We start from the raw sequence: 22,461 nt of genomic DNA, 5'->3' as shown, positions 1-22,461 counted from the left end.
AATAAGCTGCCTCCCTGCACTGATGCACTAATGGGCACTGATCTGCACTGATAGGTGGCACTGGCTAGCTGCACTTTTGGGCACTGGCACCGATGAGCTGCACTGATAGGTGGCACTGGCAGTGATCACTCCTTCAATGATATGTAGTTTTCCAGTACCGTATGCTAAAAAAACAGCCCCACACCATGATGTACCAGTTCTCAGTGGCGTTGCTAGGGGGGTGCGGGGGGTGCGGGCCGCACCGGGTGACACCCACTAGAGGGGTGACACCATCCCGATTTAAAAAAAAAAAAAAAAAAATTTTTTTTTTTTTTTAGCTGACATGACCAGAGGTGCAGGTGGCTGTGTAATGTAAAAGGGGTGCAGTGATGCAGGGTGTTGTGTAATGTAAAAGGGTCCAGAGGTGCAGGGTGCTGTGTAATGTAAAGGGGGCCAGTGATGCAGGGTGCTGTGTAATGTAAAAGGGGTGCAGTGATGCAGGGTGCTGTGTAATGTAAAGGGGTCCAGAGGTGCAGGTGGCTGTGTAATGTAAAAGGGTCCAGAGGTGCAGGGTGATGTGTAATGTAAAGGGGTGCAGAGGGCTGTGTAGTGTAAAAGGGTCCAGAGGTGCAGGGGGCTATGTGATGTAAAGGGGTGCAGAGGTGCAGGCGGTTGTGTAATGTAAAAGGGGTGCAGTGATGCAGGGTGCTGTGTAATGTAAAGGGGTCCAGTGAGGCAGGGTGCTGTGTAATGTAAAAGGGGTGCAGTGATGCAGGGTGCTGTGTAATGTAAAGGGGTCCAGAGGTGCAGGTGGCTGTGTAATGTAAAAGGGGTGCAGTGATGCAGGGGGCTGTGTAATGTAAAGGGGTCCAGAGGTGCAGTTGTGGAGAGGGGTACACAGTAGTAACAAAAAGATATTGAAGGATGCAGAGGTATGCAGGGGGCACAGTGGGGTGTTTTTACATTTTAACGTGGGGGGGGTGCCAGATATTGGATCCGCCCCGGGTGCCAAATGCTCTAGGTACGCCCCTGCCAGTTCTTCATAATTCTAAAGAAAATATCCTTAGTCTGTATTGTGGTTTGAAAATGGTCACATGACATTTAAAAAAAAGTATCGGTATTCGGTATCGGCGACTACTTGAAAAAAAGTATCGGTACTTGTACTCGGTCCTAAAAAAGTGGTATCGGGACAACCCTGTAGGTAAAGTTGATCTGGGGAATATCCGATTTCCTCTTGGGGGATCAGGAAGGGGTTTTTTCCTTTGCTGTAGCAAATTGGATCATGCTTTGCTGGGGTTTTTTGCCTTCCTCTGAATCAACTGTGGGTATAGAATTGGGTATATGTGATTGTATGATATTATTATTTTATTTTTTATGGTTGAACTGGATGGACTTGTGTCTTTTTTCAACCTGACTAACTATGTAACTTGCACTGATTGAATTTTAATTAATGTGCAGACAATTTTTTTAGCTTGTTTACAATTGCGGTCAGAGAGGGGTAAAAATAGGAAGTTGAGCTGTGGTTTTACTGCCCCCCTTATGCTGCGAAGGCAGCTGACAGAGCTGTACACAAAAATGATACCCCATCTCATTTGGTGGGCAGTACCACTGCTGAACACAAGCCTTTCGAATAAATAGGGTCGTGCAGAAAAAGAAAATAGGGTCGTGCAGCAATTGCGAACCAAACCATGGTTGTGGTGCAGCACTCACATTGAAAAACACCTGTTAGGCTATCTGAAAATAAAAATAAAAAACGTCTGTTCAGGAGGCAGTATCAGCTACTGTCAGCCACCCTTGCATTGCTCTCTGAAAAGCAAACCACTGCAAATCGTTTTTCAGATAGCAAGGTATGTAAAATAAGCCTAAAGCCTCATACACACACGATCGGACTTCCATCTGACTTTTCCGTGGATTTTGGTCCGAATAGGCGTTGGCCGTGAACTTGCTATGCATACACACAGCAGGACGTTTTCAGCCAACTTTCCACAAATCACGTGGTTTTTGAGCTCTTTACCGCCACCCTTTGTGCAACTTCTGCTATTGTTGGCTGATCTTTAGCATTGATTCTGAGTGTGCGTGTTTGTACTTTGGACTTTAGTCCGATGGTCTTGTGTACACACGATCGGATTATCCTCCATCGGACATTTGTTGCCGAAAAAAGTTTGAGAGCATTCACAGCGAACATTTGTCCAATGAAAAAGCGAAAACAATTGTCCGATGGAGCGTACACACAGTTGGATTGTCCGATCAAACGCGTCCGTTGGACCGTTGTTGTCAAAAAGTCTGATCGTTGGTATGGGCCTTAAGTGACCTTTCACGGGTGAAGTACACAAGTAAGAGATGGGAAACGCAAAAAGTGGTGAATACGACTCAATCGGGCAAAAGCGCAGGTAAATGTATTTTTATAAATGCAGCAAATCTTTGACGTTCATTCAGCAATCATTTGCCACTGTAAAAAGAGGTCCCTCACAGTCAAAAGTCAGTAAGCAAAGCTAAACAATGAGACAAATATAAATCTTTCATAATGTAATGATGTAAATGTAATGATTTAGGACTGGGTATTCATATTCTTGCATTAGCTGAACCGTGACTATTGTTTCTAATAACATTGTTCTTTAAATTTATAAAAATGACATTTGCTTTTAGATGGCTGATTGCTACCATGTACAGGATTTTTCTAGTTCAATGTCAAGGAGAGGGACATTGCAGCATCACGTCTTCCGCTGTATAAGATCAATTTGTCAAATCTTATTTTGTTGGATGCCTTAAGTCAGCTGACATCTAACACAAAAAAAGATATCCAATGACGCCGCTCTGTTGTACTTACTGACGTCAGAGACCTGCTAGAGTCTTCTAGAGGAGGATTCTCCCCCTTCGATCAGGACAAGCAGTCTCAAGGAGATCTGAATCATTGCAGTTCTGCTTCACATAATTCTATTACTGTGCTTGTTAAAATAATATTTTTTCTTCTATTATTCTGCGATTCAAAAAAAAACAAAAACGCTCTGCTAAATAAATGCCTGAATCTTCCTAGCCGGATATTTATTCTCTTGGGAAAATAAAAGAATTTAATTACACACACAGAGACACATAAATAATAGTTCAAATGGTATAAATGTCCCATTTGTCTTTCGCATTCTCGCGAAATGAATGCAAATAAGTATATTGTGTGCCTGTGTTTCTTTCCCAATACAAAAAGGAGGGGTTGTTTTAGCGGTAGTAATGTTAATAACCAATGACTGTGATGTTAATTAGACAGCAATCATTAATCAATTATTTTAAAAAATCTGCTCAGCTGCAGGCAAGATCTCTTCCCCACACCAGGTGTGCCCAGCAACTGCATCCATTACAAAGGGGCCCTTCTCTTTTTAGACCCCTTTCACACTGGGGCATTTTTCAGGCGCTTTTGGGCTAAAAATAGCGCCTGAAAAACAGCTCCCCTGCAGTGTCAGTGTGAAAGCCCGAGGCGATGCGCTGGCGATTCGCTGTCCTGCAAGCTGCATCTTTGGAGCCGTGAAGGGGTGGTGTGTATACCGGTCCTCCACTACTCTTGCACATTGAAATGAATGGGCAGCGCGGCCGAACCGCTGGCAAAGCTTCGCTGCAGCGGTGCTTTGCGGGTGGTTTTAAGGCCCCTTTCGCTCGGGGCGGATCAGACAGACCGTCTGTCCATGTTCACCCGATCCGATCCGCCAGACGGATGGAAAAGTAGGTTTTTCCTCCGTCACACTTTGGCGGGTCGGATGTCAGCGGACATGTCACGCAAAACTGGCAGGCGGACCTGAACGGGCCCCCCGTGTGAAAGAGCCCTTACCCTTTTTCGGCTGCTAGTGGGGGTTAAAAGTGGCCGAATACCTCCGCAAAAATGACAGTAAAGCACCATTAAAAATAGCGGCGCTTTACCGCCGACGCCCCCACCGCCCCAGTGTTAAAGGGGCCTTACAGATTTTTTTTTATTTTGCATTACATGAAGCAAGAGGAGTAATACATTAGTGTTTAACACTGGTAGTTTTTAGCATAGAGCTCTTGACACGATGCCCTATGTTCCTCCTCACATTAACCATCTCTTTGAAATAAAAGATTAGCAAAAGATAAAAGCAAAAATTATGTGCACTTTTCAAAGGAAATTTCCCTTACCTTAGTGACTGTGGTTAAAATTCACTTTGTACAAAATACCCCTTTACAAGCAAGGAAAAAAAAACGTTATTTTTGCTTGCACATGATTGGATGATGGAAGTCAACAGAGCTTCACCCCATTCACTAAGCTAAGGAAACATCCCATTGTAAAGTAAACAGGTTATCTAGCTTTAGTAAATCAAAAACAAAAAGTGCCTGGGATTTTTATGGTACTGGTTGGTAGATCAACCATATATAAATTAAGATAAAAATGGTATTAGAAACATGTTGGTTCTGTACATGCAATATATTTTCTTGACAGACTCCATGGCAACCTACGTATGGGTAATCCCGCCTCTCATACCTCAAAGGGCCCTTCTTCTATAAGGGCTCTTTCACACGGAGCGGACCGTTTCCGGGTCTGCTCCGTGTGTCTCCATCGGCTCAGCGGGGATCCCCGCTCAGCTGTCGGCGGATAGGGCGGTCCCCGCACACAGTGCAGGGACCGCCCTGTCTCTGCTCCGCTGTCCCCTATGGGGAACCTGATGCAGACGGACCGTCTGTCCGTCTGCATCAGTTCCGCTCCGCCGAACGGAAGAAAAATAGGGTTTCTTCCGTTCGGAAAAGCGGAACCCGACTGACGCGGACGCTAGCGGATGCTCCATCCGCTAACGGACGCGTCCCCATAGGGATTCATTACAAGTCCGTTAACGGACTTGTAATAAACGGACAGATGGAGCGGACGTCTGAAAGGGGCCTAAATCTTTGCTCCGAGGCTGTGTTCCTTTTTTTGTCCTCCTCCTAGGACCATGGTAAAGTCTTACCTTTTTATGAAGATTCTGCGATTCAGGCCTGGTAGTGTGCACGTGATCTCATGTTTTTTAATGGTGCTTTCTCTTGAGTCCAACAATCCCTAGCTATTAGCGGGGTGGATATGGGCGATACTTGTGATGCCACAAAGAGCTTACTAGCCTGGCCATTGGCAGGCAAGCGGCAATATGGCCAAACTTCCTAGCTATTAGTGGTGGCCTCCTAACCATATGCCCTGGTCATGCAGAGGGTACAGCAACAGCTCTCGGTTCCAGGTCTGGTCGCGATAGTGCTGTGGTGATAAAGTATGAATTCATGGCAGCCATTTATCTGTGTTGTCTGTGCTTCTTAGGGAAAACGCTTGTGCCCATTGCTATGGCGGCTGGAACTCATCTGCGTTCCAATCCACCGATCCTATGTCCTCAGAACCCTCTCCGCGGCCGCTGTTCACGGGTGGAATTGAGGCTTGGTTGGCGCATGTGCGTTATCAGCAGGCGCGGTGACATCATCATCGGGTGGCAGATTTAAACAGCTGTCAGAGCAGCTATTCCTTGGGATAGAATGCGGGCTTAGGTGGTGGTTTCCCCGGGCATCTCTAGTTTTATAGCCGAGGTAGGTGATCGGGCTGCAGGCTTTAGCTGCTGCTTGCCTGCTCTATATCTCTCTGTCTGATGGTTTTGTGATTGCATTACAGTTCTGTAAACCTTCTGCCATGGATGTGTCACCGCCTCTCTGTGGCCAACTCTTGCGTTGCAGGATAGGTTTTTTTTTTTTTTTTTTGTTTCATCCTGCCTGTTTGTTTGGGGTTATTCACCAGGAGCGTGTTATCTCTTCCTTTCCTCTCAGCCCTTCTAGGGCAAAGACAAAGACCATCCTAGGTCACAACACCATCATTCTTTGTCAAGTTCCAGACGCCATAGATCATCCTCTTGCCCCGTACACACCATCACTTTATGTGATGAAAAAAAACGACACTTTCTGTGAAGTAAAAAATGACGTTTTTGAAACTTCAATTTTCAAAGACGAAGTTGCCTACACACCATCGTTTTTCTCACAATGTTCTTGCAAAGTGAGGTTACGTTCCACCACGTTTTTCCATTGAAGTAGCTTCTGGGCATGCGTGGATGAAAAAACGTCTTACAAAACGACGTTTTTTGCTACACACGGTCAATTTCTGTGAAGTAAAAAGTGCACTTTTGAAAAACGACACATAAAATTGAAGCATGCTTCAATTTTTTTTGGTCGTTTTTTACAAGACATAAAACGACGTTTTCCCCCACACACAGTCAATTAAAGTGACGTTTTTAAAAACGTCATTTTTTTTCATCACATAAAGTGATGGTGTGTACGCGGCATTAAGTCTAGACATCACAGGGAAGAGCCCAAAGCCTTGTCTGGGCACCACTCTCACTGCCATTCCAGCCGCTCTGAAAAGAGAGCTTGCTGGAGAAATGGGGCTCAGGGTGTAATTCCCTCTGTGAGCCATGCTATCAGGCAGGGGGGAGTGGTCCATGAAGAAGAAGAAGAGGAAGGAGATAAATCATTTATACATTTTACTTGAGGTGTGCTCTTTAAAAAGTCCCATGGGTAATTTTGTTTTGTGTTGTGTGCATATTCCTCTTCCTTATCAGACATCCCTTGTCTTGACCTCTTTATTTATCAGAGGTCAAATCCAAGGCAAGCAGACTCACAAATAGAGCACAAGTGGTGTTGGAGAGGATTTCAAATCTTTTACAATTTTGAAGAGCACAGTGGATGCACATTGACTCATGAAAACTTTAGGGCTGATTATTTCACACAGTGTATGATTTTATCACAAATTCACTTTATTGTCTGGCTTTGTATATTTTAGAGCATTTACAGTATATATACTTTGACTATTTTTGATTTATTAATATATTTTTTCTTTATTGTTTTATGAGCACTGCATTTATTTTCAAACTGCGCTATGGCACTTGAACTGTTTTTCTCCCTCCCCTCATATCATTTGCCTTTAGTGCCTACAGGAACCCAGTGACCTCAGACTGAGCAATGGAACCACAAGAGAAGTTGCCTCACTGCCCGAATCTTGAATATAATATTGTGAATGATGGTATGTTTACCCCTTTAGCGTTCAGTTCATCCTCTCAACACTACTTCAAGATTGTGGATGGTACCCCCAGAAGAACACACATGCTCATCGTGACTAAAATGTTTCCCCTATCCAACTCCAACATTTTGTGGAACTCTCATCTAGATAACACTTCTGTCCACAGAGCTTTACTCGTAGCTGCAGCCGAATCTTAGAAGCAAAGGCTATACCTAATTTGAATGGACATCGATTACCACAAAAAAATATCAGCACTTTCCAGGGGAGCTTGGTAAAAGGCTTGCAAAATCAATATACAAGGGGCTAGATTCAGGTAGCCCTGTGTAATTTAGTGCGGGCGCAATGTATCTCCGATACGTTACGCCGCCGTAAATTAGGGCGCAAAATCCGTATTCATAAAGCACTTGCGCCCTAAGTTACGGCGGATGATGTGGGCGTGTTTTATTTAAATTAATGGTGACCCCGCGTATTTTACAATCGGCGCATGCCAGCGTAAATATGCACCCTAATAGTGGCCAGCGTAAATATGCACCCTAAGATACGACGGTGTAAGAGACTTACGCCAGTCGGATCTTAGGCTAATGTCGGCGTATCTTGCTTTCTGAATACAGAAAGAAGCTACGCCGGCGCAGATTTGAATTTACGCTGCGTATCTATAGATACGCCGGCGTAAATTCTCTCTTAATCTAGCCCAAGTTCTACAGATCCCTTAACTACAGGTTCTTTCCCTAACACAGGTGTTTCCACCTTTGGCATGGGCTTTATTTATGTAAAATCAGGAAGTTCTGCACAACCTGCAACGTTTTAATAATTGTTCCCACCAGTATTTTGACTGGACCATGAACACCTGTGTAACTTGCCAACTTATGTTTTTCTTCCTGTGTCTCTTTGTTGTAAGGGCACAACAAATCAGAAACCTTGCCTCCGCCCACTTCCTATTACAACCATACAACTAGCACCCATTTGCCTCGTCTCTCTGACAGCAATACGGCAGTTGTTGTCACTATAGACACATACACCTGAAGTGCAAAAGGCAAATCAATATTTAGATTGCTTAAAGCCAGAGCTTGCATTTGATTTACCTTTAGTGTGGTGAAAGCTTGCTTATGCCCTTAAAGCGGTAGTAAACCCGCATTTTTTTTTTCTTTTTATTAACCTGTAAGGCAAAGGGCATAATGAGCTAGTATGCACTGCATACTAGTTCATTATGAAATACTTACCTTAGAACGAGGCGTCGCACGTGATCCCGGTCCATGCCGAGGGAGCGAACATTTACCCCCGGCTTGTCTTCTGGGTATCGAGGCTCCTGTGCTGCGAGTGGTCGGAGCCACGATGTCGTCATTCCCGCACATGCACGCGGGAGACTTTATTTCGGCAGGGTCCGGCGTCTGCCGGACTTTCAGCCAAGAAAAGAAGCTCAGAGCACATGTGCTGCTGAAGTCAGCGGCTCATTGCAAGGGGAATGTCTCCTAAACCGTACATAAGTTGTTCACTCACTCGCTTACCTGTAGGTAAAAGTAAGGCCCCTTTCACATTGGACCTGTAGCCGCGGTGGCGGTATATCGCCGCTAAAAATAGCGGCGCTATACCGCCGAGATTGCCGCGGGAATCGGCCGCAAGCAGTGCGGTATTAACCCCCGCTAGCGGCTGATAAAGGGTTAATACGGCCCGCAAAGCGCCTCAGCCGTGGTTTCCCATTGTTTTCAATGGGAAGGATCGGTGAAGGAGTGGTATACATGCCGCTCCTCTCACCGCTCCAAAGATGCTGCTGACAGGAGATTTTTTTGTCTCCCGCCAGCGCATCGCCTCAGTGTGAAAGCCCTCGGGCTTTCACATTGAGTCTGCAGTAAAGGAGTTTTTCAGGCGGGATAGCAGCGATATTTTTAGCGCTGTACCGCCTGAAAAACTCCTCAATGTGAAAGGGGCCTTAAACAAAGTGTAGACAACTGCTTTAAAACCAGTCCAAAGATTTGGTTTCCTCTGAGTTTTTTTTCTGCAAATCTTAAAGTCTCTGTGGACTTCAACAGCCCCCAAGAATTCCGTAAGTTATAGAAAAAAAACCTTTTCCCTATTTAGTGGGACTTTAAAAGCTTAGAAAGTAAACATATATCTAAAAACTGTAGTTTTATTATTAAGGAATTACATACAAAAGGGTAATAAATGTATCAAAAAATAGTACATAGTAAAGAGAAGGGGTACACGATTGCACAATGCAAAAATCACACAGTATCAGTATCTGCATGCAGAGAATGCATAGGCATAGCTGACGGCGTTTCAAAGTCACTTGGCTCCTTCTTCAGGGATAGCTCTGCAGATAGTGTAGTCTATGAATGAAAGTCACACACACACACACACACACACACACACACACACACACATATATATATATATATATATATATATATATATATATATATATATATATATATATATAGTAGGGCTGTTACTGATTAAAATGTATGTGTTCGATTAATCTTTTTTTTTTTTTTCGTCGATTAATCGACAAATTTTGATTAATTTTAATGGACATACAGATCCAACTACTTTTAGCAGATCTCCTTGCAGGCTGATTCCCAGTGCAGCTCCCAACCACTGGAAAAATGTATAGCAGGATACAAAAAACACGCAAAAGGCAGCGCTCGATGGGAATAGCATTAAAACTTTTATAGTCTTCAAGTAGGTAACAAAACGGTAGCAAAAGCAGTCATAAAAACATGTAGCCAAGAATGATACTGGTATAAAAATGTGTACAACGATACCACTGCTGAATCCAGATGAGGAGGGGTTAACATCAGTCCGTCGGCATGTAATGTCCCGTGAAGGGAACTATCACAACTCCCAGTGGATGGCTGTAGAATCCCAGGTTGATAGAGGGAAGTGTAACAGCCCTTGTGTGTGGCAGATAGTAAGGTCCCGCCGGCATGCAGATATAAAGGCACAGCAAAGGAGCCCTTCAGATGGACACAGCAAGCCCCGCCGGTGTCCGTGATGTCACCGGATCTCCGACGGAACTCCCTGAAGACCCAGAAGCCAGCAGAGAGGCGAGTACCAATCAAAAGAATTTTGATCGATCAAAAACATTTACGATTAACCGAGGAATTAATAGTTAATTTCCACAGCCCTAATATATAGATATATATAGGCATCATACATGGCAAAGAGTGGGTCCATACGCAGTACTTATAACAGAGTATCCCCAAGCTTTAGCACAGTAGATCACGTCAATAAAAAACATTAAGGTTGTTCAACTGCCATCACATTCAAAAACACCCTTTACCATCTGAGTATGGGACAGGCGGGGTTGGTTGGGTTTTATCAACTCAGTTCAGCATACACCGAGACCACCTAGCACCAAACAGGAAAGGAAGAGATAAGTAGAACATTCACAGAGGGGGTGGTTATATAGATCAATTATATATAATGTTTGAGAAAAGAGAAAATTACCCCTAGGGGCTTTGTGCTGCAGCAAGAAATTTAAATTGTACCAGTTGATAAAAAAGTATAAATTTTATTTAATATAATGTTCAAAAAGAGCCCTGGATAAAGGACTCAGGATATGAGCTTGACATAAATATCAATCAAGAACAAATAAGATCACACAGTGATAATAAATACAGACAAAACAGTACTGTGTATATGTAAATACTATGGGCGAAAAACTCCTACGCGTTTCGACCTTAAAAGTAGCGGTCTTCTTCGGGGAGCAGTTTATTAAACGCGACCATAGATTCTATAAAGAAAAATATATACAAATAGATAAGTCATATAACAAAAGAGCATAAGGAGGACCCGTCTGCCTCAACCATATGAGTAAATGACGGGGTGCAGGTATTCCTCCTGCATAAACTGATGTAACCACAAGCTGCCACTTACCAAAATGCGTGTCGGAGAGCTGACCGGGACCGAGCACCAAGCCGCACCATCAAACTGCAACTCCGGGGTACCGGGGGGGGGGGTTCGGGACACGTAGGATCCCCTGGGTCAGTTGGAAAAACCTCCAAAAAGGGGCACAAGAGAGACACCCCCTAGACCTACGAGAGGTCACAAGCTTTGCGCCAAAGATGCGCCAAGAGGCGGGAGGAGGGGGAAAGAAGGCAGGGAAAAGGGGGGGCAGGAGGGGGCGGCAGTAGAGCCGGCAAACCAGCGAGGGAAGGATCAGGGATCAGGCCCGGCCGGGCCAAAATGAGACCCAGCACACCATGCAGGCAGAGGTGGACGGAGTAGGGTGCAGAGGGACGTCCCCCTCCTTATGTGGGGATGAGGACCCTGTAATAGAGATATATATAGAGCTTAATCAATTCATATAGATGTGTATCTAAATACGCATATGAGCACACCAAAACACACAGGTACAGATTTCTGTATACGTAAATGTTTGATGAGGAGAGTCTACAGGATAGAAAGAAAAGGAAGTGAGGAGAAAGAGATCACAAGGAATGAAACAAAAGACCCAGAACGAACGGCGATAATGGAGATATACAGTTGTGCTCATAAGTTTACATACCCTGGCAGAATTTATGATTTATTGGCCATTTTTTTTAGAGAATATGAATAACGCAAAAACATTTCTTTCACTCGTGGTTAGTGTTTGGCTGAAGCCATTTATTAGCAATCAACTGTGTTTACTCTTTTTAAATCATAATGACAACAGAAACTATCCCAATTACCCTGATCAAAAGGTTACATACCCATAAACATTATATTATGACTCCATTCTTTTATCCCCATTTTTATATATATATATAATTTTTATTAAGAGAAAACATTATAAACCACATTCATAGGACAAGTCGGCATACATGAAGTAACATAAAGTCACAGTGAGTTTGAGGTATAGTACAGGGGTCTCCAAACTTTTTAAACAAAGGGCCAGTTTAGTGTCCTTCGGACTTTATGGGGGCCGAACTGTGGCCAGTGGGAGTAGAAAATGTCCCGGCATTAGTGGGAGTAAAAATTGCCCCATCACTAGTTTTAAAATTTTTGGTTTTAGCAGGAAGAATAGTGTCCCATGGTTGGTATCAATCGAAGGAATAGTGCCCTGTTGTTGGTGTCAGTGGGAGGAATAGTGAACCATGGTTGGTATCAATGGAAGCGATAGTGCCCATTTAGGTTCAATAAAAGTTTTATTAGAAATTTTTGACAGAAATCAAAGAAAACCAGAACCGAACCCCCAACAATGGGTGGGACGGTCCACAATGTAATACAATATCACCTTCCATAATATTGGTTACAACATGGGTACAATTACATTACCCGCAAAAACATTTACACCGACATCTCCCGCATACCCCCCTACACATCCAACCATTGCCTCTCCTAGCCCTGGTGCCCCGTTGGGAACCTACTGCGCCCATGGCCAGGAAAAAGCATGAAGATAACACATTTACACTAGGAGTGCTACCACTAGGGAGGTAGTGGGCTGACCATGTGACTAGATCAATGAGAAAAAAAATGAAAAGAAAAGAAAATGGGCCAAGGGAATCAACCTATAACATTGGGAGGTCAACAACTAGCCTTGGTCCATTTTAATACATTCGTGGAAGGTAATAAGAGCAACAGAGAAGAATAAAGAGAGAATGAGTCCAGAAGGTAGAACATAAAAGAGAGAGAAAAGAGAACAAAGAAAAGGTAGGAAGAAGAAGGGGGTGGGAGGGGAAGGGAAGGGGGGATGGGTGGTGTGCCTGGGCTCTCCGAGCCTCTAGTATATATGACTAGCTCAAATCCCCTCAAACCTTTCAGGCCAGAGGGGAGATTGGGGATAGTGCCCCTTTAACGGTGTCAGTGGGAGGAATAGTGCCCCATCATTGGTCTCAGCGGGAGGAGTAGTGCTCTTTATCGATAGTGCCAGTGGGAGAAATAGTGTCCCATCCTTGGTGTCAGTTGGAGGAATAATGTCCCAAGGGCCAGATAGAGGCAGGCAAAGGGCCGCATTTGGCCTCCGGGCCGCAGTTTGGAGACCACTGGTATAGTATATCAAGTGCCAATACATCGACCAGATAAGTAAAGTTACATAATTGGTGAGGTTGAAAAAAGACACCAGTCCAAACTATGATGCGTGTGTGTATATGTTTATGTCAATAGTATTTATTATTTTATTTATTTAACTAGTAGCCGACCGCGCACCGTCATTATACGGCGGCAGGTCGGCTCTCCTGGGCGAGAGCCCGTAGCTATACGTCCTATCGTATAGCCGCCACTAGGGGGCGCGTGCGCGCCGCCGGAGGCGCGCGCGCGCGCTCCCCGCTCGCCCCCGACTCCCGTGCGTGTGCCCAGCGGGCGCGATCGCCGCCGGGCACACGCGATCGCTCGGTACAGAGCGGGGAACGGGAGCTGTGTGTGTAAACACACAGCTCTCGTTCCTGTCAGCAGGGGAAATGCTGATTTTCTGTTCATACAATGTATGAACAGAAAATCAGTGTTTCCCCTAGTGAGGCCACCCCCCCCCCCACAGTAAGAACACACCCAGGCATACTTAACCCCTTCCCCGCCCCCTAGTGTTAACCCCTTCACTGCCAGTGGCATTTTTATAGTAATCTAATGCATTTTTATAGCACTGATCGCTATAAAAATGCCAATGGTCCCAAAAATGTGTCAAAAATGTCCGAAGTGTCCGCCATAATGTCGCAATACCGAAAAAAAAATCGCTGATCGCCGCCATTACTAGTAAAAAAAATATTAATAAAAATGCCATAAAAATACCCCCTATTTTGTAAACGCTATAACTTTTGCGCAAACCAATCAATAAACGCTTATTGCGATTTTTTTTACGAAAAATATGTAGAAGAATACGTATCGGCCTAAACTGAGGAAAAAAAATGTTTTTTTATATATTTTTGGGGGATATTTATTACAGCAAAAAGTAAAAAATATTCATTTTTTTCAAAATTGTCGCTCTATTTTTGTTTATAGCGCAAAAAATAAAAAACGCAGAGGTGATCAAATACCACCAAAAGAAAGCTCTATTTGTGGGAAAAAAAGGACGCCAATTTTGTTTGGGAGCCACGTCGCACGACCGCGCAATTGTCTGTTAAAGCGACGCAGTCCCGAATCGCAAAAAGTACTCTGGTCTTTAGGCAGCAATATGTTCCGGGGGGTAAGTGGTTAAGGTACACATATAGCGCCATCTATTTACACAGCACTCTACATATACATTGCACATTCACATCAGTCTCTACCCTCAAGGAGCTTACAATCTAAGGTCCCTAACTGACATTCATATACTGGGGGCCAATTTAGACAGAAGCCAATTAACCTACCAGCATTTGGCGTGTAGGAGGAAACTAGAGTACCCGGAGGAAACCCACGCAGGCACAAGGAGAACATGTAGACTCCAGGCAGGTAGTGTCATGTACATTGTTTACCCCTGTATGTTGTGGTGATTAACCACTTAAGGACAGGGTCTATTTTTTAAGTTACATTTTTTTTTTTTACTAGAAAATTACTTAGAACCCCCAAACATTATATATATATTTTTTCTAACACCCTAGAGAATAAAATGGCGGTTGTTGCCATACTTATTGTCATACTGTTATTGTGCAGCAGTCTTACAAGCTCACTTTTTTGGGAAAAAAATATTTTTTTGAATAAAAAGACAACAGTAAAGTTAGCCCAATTTTTTTTTATTGTGAAAGATGATGTTACACTGAGTAAAGTGATACCCAACATGACACGCTTCAAAGTTGCACCCGCTCGTGGAATGGCGACAAAATGTTACCCTTAAAAATCTCCAAATATCTTTTTTACAGGTTGCATGTTTTGAGTTACAGAGGAGGTCTAGGGTTCTAACGATCATAGCGATACCTCACATGTGTGGTTTAAACACCGTTTTCATATGCGGGCGCAAATCACGTATGCGTTCGCTACTGCACACCGGAGCTCGGCGGGACGGTGCGCGTTGAAATTTTTCTTCCTATTTATTTTACCTTTTATTTTTACACTGTTAATTTTTTTTTTTTTAATGGTGTCACTTTTATTCCTATTGTAAGCCTCCCTTGTGATAGAAAAAAACCATGACAGGACCTCTTAAATATGAGATCTGGAGTCAAAAAGACCTCTCATATTTACACTAAAATGCAATAAAATAAAAAAATTCATTTGAAAATGAAACAAGGGTGGGTGTAGTGGCGCTTGCCCAACTGAAGCAAATAACCTAATAAAAATATATGACAATCCAAAATATGTAAAGGCTAAAAAACATAGATCCACCACCGACCGTGGGTCTAAAAGTGTTCCACTCAAAAGTATATCCAGAGAATGACCACCCAACATTTAGGAATCAAATGTGGTAAGTCATAAGAGTGGTAAATAATAATAAGGAGAAAAACAACAAATGTGCCAACCTCAGCACAATGTATATCGCTAAGAACAGTGATAACAATAAATATAATTGCAAAGAAATGAAATCCAAAAGTGCTTCAAACAAAAAAAGCATAGTGCAACATGATTCAATATAAAAAAAGTCCACAAAATAAGGATAAAGGACCAATAACGTAGCATGCACAAGTGGGCATGAACAAATAAATGATAATGTGCAAATCAAAAGTAATTCAGATAGCAATCAATACCGAAAGTGCAGTGTTGAAAAGTGTCCAGTGCACAATCCGTGCAAAAAGTATATATATAATATTCTTTAAAAAGTCCAAAATCTTTAAATCAATAAAAATAAATATTAAAGTGCAAATAGTGCTCCAATGAATCCATAGAATATAACTTGAGTGGTTGATGCTGAACGTGCAATCGTGCTTGTATAGAATCACCTTCAGGCTTCCCACAGTGTCTGGAGAATAATGTGTTCCAGCCCCTTACCTTAGGAGGGCTTGTAACAAAGCCTCTATGTAAATATTCCCAAATACGGCGGCTTCCTGGTCCACTCCCATACAACACGGCTCATAGGTTAAGGATGACTCTCAAATGACAAAAGGGAAGCCTCCATAGCATAAAATCTTTAGGATTTATTCAATAAAACAAAGTAAAATCACTCACAAACAGATGAATGTAAACAGCGTGTCTGTCGTTGTGTCTCCGCTCTGCGGCCGCGAGCGGATGACGTCACCAGCAGCTCTCCACGTCCTCACGCGTATCGTGACTGACAAAACGTCACTTAATCATAGGATGGAGGGCGGCTGGTACGAGGGTGACTTATATAGTGCCGTGGCGGCAAATGATTGACAAATAATCGGAAACATTTAGAATTATAACGCTAATAATAAGGGTTGAAAGACAATTAATAAATAGTTCATTTCAACAAACATAGATTAACAAGCAATTTAGGCTTTGAGCGGAAAGAACTCCCTCCAGTGGTGGAAAAGGGACAGTACAAAATGATTACTTGAAATAGGTGTACCTCTACCCCCTGCTGGATGGCTAGGGAATAGGTGAAGGCAAAGAACGACATATTTAAGGTATCTAATAGCAAGGAGATAACCAGGCAGGAAAAATGGTCCAGAGTAATCTCATAACACTAGAAAAATTACCCAAATACTTTGCCGGCAAAGGAATTAATCCTAGTAGAGTCTTGTTTGTAGAAAAAGGCTACAAACAAGATTTTATTGAGAGAAAAATTAAAGATGTGGTCGCATTAGATAGAGATACGCTTATCCAGGACTCTACTAGGATTAATTCCTTTGCCGGCAAAGTACCCCTAATAATGGACTATAGTGTGCAGCATAAGCAAATAGAAGCAATCTGCAAGAAATATTGGCACATTGTAAAAGCCGACCGTCATTTATCATCAATATTACCAGAAAAACCAATGTTTACATACAGGAGGGCTCCCACTTTAAGGGACATGATTGCTAAAAATGTACTCGACCCACCTGAGAAAAAAAGTTTTTATTTTTTCAATGAAAAAGGGTACTACCCATGTAAAAGATGCTTTACATGTAAACATACAAATGAGAGCAAAAAGAAAAAAGAAAACTTTAAATCCAGCGTCACAGGAAAAGAATATAAAATCAAAGAGTTTATTTCCTGCGATACTGAAGGGGTCGTTTACCTCCTAGAATGCCCATGCAAAATCCAATATGTCGGTAGAACAAAAAGAAAACTTCGAATAAGACTACGTGAACACACACAAAACATTTTAAATGCGTTCCCAAAACACAGCCTGTCCCGCCATTATGAGCGTTATCATAACAAAGACCCCTCCTCACTAATGGTATGGGGCATAGAGAAATACAAACCCCATTGGAGAGGAGATAACAAAGTACAAAAAATTAGTCAGGCGGAATCCCGTTGGATACATGAATTGTGTACTTTAACACCACACGGGCACAACATTGAGTTTGATCTTAACTGTTTTATATCTAATTTTTAGTCTTTTATCCTCTCCTTTTTATTATGACCATATTTTAGTGCTTTTATGTCAGTAATATTGCTTTTAGTGGTTTTAGGCTATCATTAAGGCTATTTATTTCTACCCATATTTTATGTGGATACATTATCTCATTTGGAAGACCTATATGGATTTGTATTTCGTCCCTTGTCAATATGAGCAGTTATCCCATATTCTATTTATTACCTTTGGTTTCCTTCACCTCATCACCATCTACTATCCTCCTCCCACATTTGGGTAATTTTTCTAGTGTTATGAGATTACTCTGGACCATTTTTCCTGCCTGGTTATCTCCTTGCTATTAGATACCTTAAATATGTCGTTCTTTCCCTTCACCTATTCCCTAGCCATCCAGCAGGGGGTAGAGGTACACCTATTTCAAGTAATCATTTTGTACTGTCCCTTTTCCACCACTGGAGGGAGTTCTTTCCGCTCAAAGCCTAAATTGCTTGTTAATCTATGTTTGTTGAAATGAACTATTTATTAATTGTCTTTCAACCCTTATTATTAGCGTTATAATTCTAAATGTTTCCGATTATTTGTCAATCATTTGCCGCCACGGCACTATATAAGTCACCCTCGTACCAGCCGCCCTCCATCCTATGATTAAGTGACGTTTTGTCAGTCACGATACGCGTGAGGACGTGGAGAGCTGCTGGTGACGTCATCCGCTCGCGTCCGCAGAGCGGAGACACAACGACAGACACGCTGTTTACATTCATCTGTTTGTGAGTGATTTTACTTTGTTTTATTGAATAAATCCTAAAGATTTTATGCTATGGAGGCTTCCCTTTTGTCATTTGAGAGTCATCCTTAACCTATGAGCCGTGTTGTATGGGAGTGGACCAGGAAGCCGCCGTATTTGGGAATATTTACATAGAGGCTTTGTTACAAGCCCTCCTAAGGTAAGGGGCTGGAACACATTATTCTCCAGACACTGTGGGAAGCCTGAAGGTGATTCTATACAAGCACGATTGCACGTTCAGCATCAACCACTCAAGTTATATTCTATGGATTCATTGGAGCACTATTTGCACTTTAATATTTATTTTTATTGATTTAAAGATTTTGGACTTTTTAAAGAATATTATATATATACTTTTTGCACGGATTGTGCACTGGACACTTTTCAACACTGCACTTTCGGTATTGATTGCTATCTGAATTACTTTTGATTTGCACATTATCATTTATTTGTTCATGCCCACTTGTGCATGCTACGTTATTGGTCCTTTATCCTTATTTTGTGGACTTTTTTTATATTGAATCATGTTGCACTATGCTTTTTTTGTTTGAAGCACTTTTGGATTTCATTTCTTTGCAATTATATTTATTGTTATCACTGTTCTTAGCGATATACATTGTGCTGAGGTTGGCACATTTGTTGTTTTTCTCCTTATTATTATTTACCACTCTTATGACTTACCACATTTGATTCCTAAATGTTGGGTGGTCATTCTCTGGATATACTTTTGAGTGGAACACTTTTAGACCCACGGTCGGTGGTGGATCTATGTTTTTTAGCCTTTACATATTTTGGATTGTCATATATTTTTATTAGGTTATTTGCTTCAGTTGGGCAAGCGCCACTACACCCACCCTTGTTTTATTTACCTTTAGTGCGTGAGCATTTTTAGTCGTGGCTGCTGCTTATTAGTCGTTATTTATGTATTTTATTCCATTTTTAGCCTAGTTATTTACCTTGGTTAGGTTGATTTGCGCATTAGTTCCCCCCCTTTCACATATTTGAAAATGAAAAATGTCCCTTTAAGAGCTATGGGCTGAAATGATGTCGCTTCTGCCCTGCAATGGTATGGAGCCAGGTTGGGGCCATATTCCCCTCACTCAGCTCCATACCACAGGGGAGAGTGGACACGATTTCCTCTGCCGGCGGAGAGACCACTTTTATCTGAAAGCGGAGCGCCCGTTGAGGAAGAGGATACCAAAAATATGGCAGGCAGCTGCTGCCATAACAACTCTATTCCTCTTCAAAGTGCCGACGTATAACGACAGTGGGCGGTCTGTAAGTAGTTATGGTGTTCATCTAATAGTTTTTGGAAACTATCGATTGTCCCTGCCGATACCACTGCTTGTGGATGTGAATTCCACATTCTTACCTCTCTGACAGAAAATAACCCTCTATGCAGTTTAAGGTTAAACCGCTTCTCTTTCAATTTTAGTAAATGGCCGTCTATCCTATTAAATTCCCTTTCATTGAAAAGTTTTTTCCCTACGCTAGGGTCGCCAGTACGTTATTTGCATATTGATATCATATCCCCTTTCAAGTGTCTCCTCTCCAGAGAGAATACGTTCAATGCTTGTAGTCTTTCGCCATAGCCGAGTTCCTCCAGTCCCTTTATTAGCTTTGTGGCCCTTTTCTAGACTCTCTCCAGTTCCAACACTTTCTTCCTGAGGACTGGTGCCCAGAACTGGATGGCATACTCAAGATGCAAACGAGTCTTGTAGAGTGGGAGAATTATAGTTTTCTCTGGAGTGAATCCCCTTTTTAATGCATGGAAAAATTCCGTTGGCTTTGCTTGCAGCAGCCTTGCGTTGCATGCCATTGCTGAGCCTGTCATCTACTAGGACCCTCAGGACCATTTCCATCCTAGACTCCCCCAGAGGTTCTCTCCCTAGCAAATAACGCGGGTTCGTATTTTTGGCGCTCAAATGCATTACCTTACCCTTTTCAACATTAAAGCTCATTTGTCATGTAGTTTCCCACCCCATTATTTTGTATAGGTCTTTTCTTTTATTCCAAAAGAAGACATAGCAGTCGTGGTGGGAACAATTATCAACTCCAGACTTGACTATGCAAACGCCCTCTACCTCCCAAAGTACCAAATCACTCGTCTGCAAGTCGTTCAAAATACGGCGGCTCATTTGTGACTGGCAAAAAAACATGGGAATCAATCTCACCTTCACTGAGATCCCTTCATTGGCTGCCAGTAAAAGACAGAATCACTTTTAAGGCACTCTGCCTAACGCATAAGTGTATTCAAGGAAAGGCCCCCCAATTGCGTTCTGCGATCCACCAACCAAAATCTACTCCAGATACCCAAAGCCAGATACAAATCCAAAGGAAAACGTAGATTTGCAGTCCAAGGACCTAGACTGTGGAACGCTCTACCAACCGCCATACGATTGTACTGTAGGTGAACCACTCGGCCTTCAGAAGAAAGATCAAAATCTATCTCTTCTGAGGTCAAAAAAGTCTCACTCAGGAAAAGGACACTAAGCGCCCAGAGGCGATTAAGTTTGCATGTGTTGCGCTATATAAGTCTCACTCACTCACACATCCTGTGTAGACGTTATTGCCCTGCTTAGCTTTGTATTGTCTGCAAATACTGAAATGTAGCTGTTTAATTTATTCATAAAATATCAAGAAGATAGGATAAACAGGATTGGTCCCAGGACAGATCCTTGGGGGACGTCACTTTCCACCCCAGACCATTCTGAATACTCACCATTTATCACCACCCTTTGGACTCAGCCCCGTAAAGTGAGCAAGAACTTATACAAAGGAGCAGAATTTGACCAAGGTTCTTCCAGATTCCAATCCAGTTGATAAAAGTACTAACTCACAAAACCATTCTTACCAATTAGAAGTATGTCCTCAGGTGGTGGTTTAGCACAATATAGAGGGCATCTCAAAATTAGAATATCATCAAAAAGTTTATTTATTTCAGTAATTCAATTCAAAATGTGAAAATCATATTTTATATAGATGCGTTGCACACAGAGTGATATACTGTATTTCAAGCATTTCTTTCTTTTAATTTTGATCATTACAGCTTACATCTAGAGAAAACCCAAAATTCTGTAACGCAAAAAAATGTGATTACATAAGACCAATGAAAAAAAAAAAAAAAAAAGAAGATTTTTAATACATTAATGTTGGCTTACTGAAAGGTATGTCCATGTACAGTATAGTATGCACTCAATACTTGGTTGGGGCTCCTTTTGCATGAATTACTGCATCAATGTGGCGTGGCATGGAGGCGATCAGCCTGTGGCACCGAGGTGTTATGGAAGCCCAGGTTGCTTTGATAGCAGCCTTCAGATCATCTGCATTGTTGGGTCTGGTGTCTCATCTTCCTCTTGACGATACCCCACAGACTCTCTATGGGGGTTTAGGACAGGCGAGTTTGCTGGCCAATCAAGCACAGTTGTACTATCTATTTTTTTCCTGACTGGACGGTCTATTATGCCTGCTGACCAGATCAACACCTGAAGTCTTGGGAGGAAAAGGCCCTGGCTGGGTATAAGCCACAAGTGTCTAAACTTGTGCAGCTGGCAAGCGCGCACTTTGGGTGGTGGTGGATTCACTTTATCTACATACAACCAGTCACAATATTTTCATTGAACCTTTTTCTGTTGATTTGCCCTTCTTTGAAAGGATTATTGGAATCCCTAATGCCCCGTACTTACGATCTCGATCCCTGACAAGAAAACCGCTAAACTTTTCTTGCATACACACGGTCACACTGATCTTGGACGAAATTCCAAACTTAAAGAACGTGGCGACGTACAACACATACAAGGAGCCGAGATCAATGAAGTTCAATAGGCAGCTTGGCTCTTCTGCTTGATTCTGAGCATGCACGTTTTTTTTCACGTCGTAATTGCATACAGACGACTGCTTACTTTTTAGCGCAACTTATTATTTTCTTATTTTCAGACGATCGAGATTCCCGATAGGAATTTTTCCGTCACGAAAATTGAGATCCTGCTCTCAATCTTTTCGTGGCCAGAATTCTCACAGAAAAAGTGCGATGGAGCATACACACGGTCAGAATTTGCAACAAAAAGCTCACATCGCACTTTTCTCTACAGGAATCGCAATCGTGTGTACGAGGCATTAGAGGATTTTGCTTAAATTGTAGATTTCACAGTTGGGACTTTGTCAATATTTTTTACTAAGCTAATTTAACATTTAATTTGCAATGTAAAAATACACTTAGCAAAAGGGAACACAGTCTTTTTTATTCCATTAGCAAATAAACAATTTAAAGAATAACATTTTATTGAAGTTTTCAATACATATAAACAGAAGACAATGTACAGAGGTTGGAAGGAGCACCCCTCTCCCTTCAAGTGTTTACATCTCCAACAGGCACAATACAGGATACAA

The sequence above is a fragment of the Rana temporaria genome, chromosome 1 (assembly GCF_905171775.1).
Source record: "Rana temporaria chromosome 1, aRanTem1.1, whole genome shotgun sequence".
NCBI lineage: Eukaryota > Metazoa > Chordata > Amphibia > Anura > Ranidae > Rana > Rana temporaria.
Note: the sequence above shows the minus strand (reverse complement) of the source record.